The following is a 4,827-nucleotide window of genomic DNA, read 5'->3' as shown; positions in this document are numbered from 1 at the left end:
TCTTCTTGATCGATGTGGTGATGTCACGCTCTCCTGGGCCCCTAAGCCATGCGCGCCAGGCGAGGGACGAAAAAATAAAATAAAATAAAATAAAAACCAAAGTCCTCTACACCTAATTTTATGTGGCTTTGCTGAGTCCAGGCAGTGTCATGTCAGAAGGCCTAATTTCTAAATGTCAACTGAACTTTTTCTCAAACCAGGGACTATTTTCTAAGAGTAATCATCATATTTTGCATATACATATGTAACGACTCAATGATTTTTCAAGTCTGTGAACTTTAACCTGTGTGTTGAATATAGACCATTACTATTATGGCCGATTTCACAATGCGAAAACCAATGTCCAATCAACTGAGCTTCTCAACCAAATAACGTCTCGGAGATCATATTAAAAGCTTAGGTAACATAAAAGCAAATACATGGAGTAGTGACTGTATTTTTTTAAAAAATCACAAAATACTTACAATATCTATTTAAAATCAAACCACGGGACAATGTTGGGGGGTATACCTTTTGCCTCATTTGTTTAATTATATTTAAGTGCTGTGCTATCATCTGAGACAGAAAAAATATTAAATTATTAACATTCAGACATGAATACATTTTAAGCACTTTGTTTTTAAATTACTTTCTTCTATGCTACAGATTACAAAAAGAAGAAATTGATAAAAAATTGCATTATTTGTCTTAATCCTAGCATCTATTTTATGCATAAGAGCATTACCTATCATCACATTTAAAGTGACCAGCGCCATGTTTGACCAGGGAAAAACAGCTTGAAGGAGCAGACTGACCAGGGTCCTGGATGCATCTTTTTGATTTCTTTGTCTAAAGTACAAACTCATTTTTAAATTACAAATACTCATTAAAACGTACTTTTCAAAGAAAATCCAAAAATACAGAAAAGTGAAAGCTATAAATCAAAATGACACAGAGCTCATCTAAATTCAGCTACTCTTAAGTTTTGGGAACTTGGTATTGAAGGACAAGAAGATTTGAATCAATAGAAATATTTACCATAAAAAATAGAAATACTTACCATGTCCCATGGCAGGAACACTCATCAATAGGTTTATCATCCTTAAATCACTCTAAAAATTTAACAACCTTCAAATTAAAATGCTAAACATTTTTTTAATTAGACAAATTGATTTGAAAGTTCATATAAAAAAATAAATTAGCATGCCAGGGAAACTTTGTAGAAGCAAAGCAATTAGGACTCGCTGTTCTAGATATTAAAATAAGTACACAGTTTCCATAATTAGACAGTGTGGTGCTGGCACGAATCCGCAGGTAACCCGGTGCAGCGGAATATAATTCTAGAATTAGCATAAATATATACAGCACTTTCTAAAAATTTTAACCCAGCAGAGAAAATTTGAACTATTCAAAAACAGTATTACGACAAATAGATATCATTTGTCAAAAACAAAAGCTGGATCCGCACCACTAGCTGTCCACCAGGACATGCTTTAAATATATTAATTATTTACATGTACAAAAATCATAAAAGTACTCAAAGAAAAAATGAGAAGTTCTTTATAACTTACAGTGGGGAAGGACTTTCTAATTATAACTTATAAAAATACATGATAAATTTAGCTCTTAAAAAATACTCTGCATGTCTAAAAAAATCACCATTAATGAAATCACAGAAATATATTCGTAACTCATACCAGAGACGGAGAGATAAAATATAAACCCTTCTGGGAATTGATTATCAAATGACCACCACCCAGTAGAAAAATGGATGAAGAGAAACTCACAGGCAACCGTACACAAATGACTCTCAAACGTATTTTTTAACAATGGTCAACCTCACCCATACTAAGCAAAATAAAAATTAAAAGCATACCAAAAGCACCGTTTCTCACCTACCAGATTCAGTGTGCTACACACTCTCCTAGTGTCCCACAGAGGGCGAACCAGCACTCTCAGACAGGGCTGATGAGGACACTAAGCCTCGGCCTGGGAGGGCAGCTCAGCGGTAGCTACGACACTCCACTGTGTAAAAGCACGATGCATCTTACAGTCAGTAACATCACACAGTTAGAATAGATAGTACATTTTTTTTGCAGTTTTTCACCAGGGCTGGGTTTGAACCCACCACCTCCGGCATATGGGGCCAGTGCCCTACTCCTTTGATCCACAGGCGCCACCCTACATAGTTCATTTTTTTAATCAAAGAGAGAGAAATATGCTTCTTGAGATGACATCTTAGATTTAATGACATACGGTATCAAAATTATAAATGCATATGCTCATTAACTGAGCAACTCTATTCCAGAAATTTATCCTTCAGATATATTTGCATATCTGTAAAATGATACATAGAGACAGAGAGAGATAATCATAATAATACTACTTGAAGTTTTTTTAATATGCCCAGAGAAATTGATTTTTAATAGTATGAATTTCCATTCATTTCTTTTATGCATCATGTTAAATTTCATCAGAAAAGAGAACACACTATTTGAAATTTTTTAAAAATCAAAAATAACAAATATCCGTTAATATGAAGCTGGTGAAATAAACTGTAATGTATACATACAGGAGAATGCTGTGTAACTATGAAAACGTGGGATAGAAAATGGAAAAGTAAATTACAGAAAAATAAAGAGACAGAGAAGCTTTTTTTTTTTTTCGAGACCAAGTCTCACCATGTCACCCTCAGTAGAGTGCTGTGGCATCACAGCTCACAGCAACCTCAAACCCTTGGGCTTAAGTGATTCTCTTGTCTCAGCCTCCCAAGTAGTTGGGACTACAGGCACCCTCACAACAGCTGGATATTTTTTGGTTGTAGCTGTCGTTGTTTGGCAGACCCGGGCTGGGTTCGAACCCACCAGCTCAGCTGTATGTGGCTCAGGCGTATGTGCTACGGGCGCCGAGCCCAGAGAAGCTTTTAAAGTTAAGAAACAGTGAAGAATGACAACCATATGTATATTGTGTGCTTATGGGTAAGGGAACTAGAAGGATACATACTAACGACTCTTATTAATTGGGAATCGGGCAGATGGAAGATGGACAGGAAGGATATTTATATTTTTCATCGTGTAACTTTACCCATTTTTTAATTTTGTCTTTTTGAAGTGAATGCATTATTATGCATTTAAAACTAAAAATAAAATCCTTCATATCAGTTACAAAAGCTACATGCTAAAGTTCACAGGTCAGAACTGAAATAAACATGTGGCCCCAGGTCAAAAAAAATAGAAGTAGCCACATTATCTATATTAATCCGTGTGGTCCACGGATTCATGGCTTCTCCAAAGATCTCCACATCCTAATCCCCCAAACCTTGTGAAGAGGCAAATTATATGGCAAAAGAGATTTGCCAAAGTGACTTAAGAGCTTAAAATAGGGAGATTGTCCTGGATGATCTGGGACAACGTAATCACGGGACCATGGGCCCAAAGTAATCGCAGGATCTTAACAAGAGGAAGGCAAGAGGGTCAGAATCAGAAAAAAAGGTGACGTAGAGAGAGAAGGGAAGACGATGTGATGGGGACATGAGCAGGGAAAAGCAGGTGGCCTCGAGATCAGCGATTTTCAACCCGTGTGCCGTGAGAAGATCTCAGGTGTGCGTGAAAATGTCTAAAGATCACTAATTAAATTATTTTTGAAAGACATTCAAAGCGCAGTAAGTATATTCTTTTTTCTTACTCTTTTTTTTTTTTGGATCAACATAATTTAAGTGTAATAAGGAAGTTCAACAACAAGTTCAAGTGTCCCGTGAGGTGAAAAAGGTTGAAAAACACTGCTCTAGATGCTGGAAACATCAGAGAACGGTTTCTCCCTGGAGCCTTCAGAAGGAATGCGGCATCCCCAACACCCTAACTTTGCCCCAATGAGACCTTCAGAACTGTTAAGACAATACATTTGTATTGTTTTAAAGCACTACATTTGTGATAATGTAACCGAAAAATAAAAGCTCATATACTGTGCCGCTTTTATTAAATTTTAAAAAGGAATTGAGATTAAATGTCCTGCCTGTGGTAACAAACTTGTCCTTGAGAGAGACATGCTAGCTGCACACCTCACACCATCTGACTTCAGAATACAATGCACAGGGACAGGAGCCAGGGCAGCACGCTGACACAGAAATGCACACAGAGAAATTGGCACAGAAATGCACACGGAGATGATGGAGCAGAGGAGAGGACTCTGAAGTCAACACACACACTCACAGTCAACCCATTGTCAGCAAAAGTGCCAAGAACACACACTGGATAAAGAATAGTCTCGCCAGTAAACAGTGCTGGAAAAACAGGATACCCACCCGCAGATGGATGAAACCACATCTATCTCTTCATATTCAAAAATTGACTCAAAACAGATCGAAGATTCAAAAGTAAGACTCAAAATTATAACACTACTAAAAGAAAGCATTAGAGAAATGCTTCATGACATTGGTCTGGGCACAAATTTTTGGGGTAAGAATTCAGATTGTGTCGACATAAAATGTTTCTGTAAACAAACAACCAGAGTTAAGAGACAAGCAGAGGGGAGGAAATATTTGCAAACTATGTGTCCGACAAGGGGTCAATATCCAGAATATGCATAGACTGCAAACAACTCAATAGCAAAATAATCATGATAATACAATTTAAAATGAGCATGAGCAAAAGACCTGCATGGACATTTCTGAAAAGAAAGCATAAGATGAAAACCTGCTCAACATCATTAATCGTCGGGGAAATGCAGATCAAACCACAGTGAGATACCACCTCATCCCAATTAGAATGGCTGTTATCAAAAAGACAAAAAATAACAAACGTTGCCATGGATGCGGAAGAACAGGAACCCTTACACACTGTTGGTGGGAAT

This window comes from Nycticebus coucang, chromosome 5 (genome assembly GCF_027406575.1).
Source record: "Nycticebus coucang isolate mNycCou1 chromosome 5, mNycCou1.pri, whole genome shotgun sequence".
NCBI lineage: Eukaryota > Metazoa > Chordata > Mammalia > Primates > Lorisidae > Nycticebus > Nycticebus coucang.
Note: the sequence above shows the minus strand (reverse complement) of the source record.